Source organism: Crocuta crocuta, unplaced genomic scaffold (assembly GCF_008692635.1).
Source record: "Crocuta crocuta isolate KB4526 unplaced genomic scaffold, BGI_CrCroc_1.0 scaffold1468, whole genome shotgun sequence".
Lineage (NCBI taxonomy): Eukaryota > Metazoa > Chordata > Mammalia > Carnivora > Hyaenidae > Crocuta > Crocuta crocuta.
Window position 1 is genome coordinate 185,496 of NW_027531991.1, and position 363 is coordinate 185,858.

Sequence of the window (363 nt, forward strand, 5' to 3'; positions counted from 1 at the left end):
GGCAAAGCCGAGTAACATGGTCTACGAATAGTAGGTTTTGTTTTTAAATGAATTCCCTTGCCAGACGCAGGCCTGGCTGTTTCTTCTAGAGTCTGGGCTACTGTTAGAACTGTTGTCATTTCGGAGCTAAACCTCACCAGATGGAGCTCATCGAAACTCCAGATCAAGCTAGTGGAGGGCACGTGCGCAATTCTCGGCCCAGCAAACCTGCCTCACTCGTTGGCCTTCGGGCGGGTGAGGTAGGGCCTCCACCCCCACCTACCTGCGTCCGTCTTGTCAGAGGTGCTCCTCCGGAAAGACGTTAAAGCGGTGGCAATGGGCACACAGCGCGGGTCGGGTACAGGTGTGAGGCCCCAGCCAGGC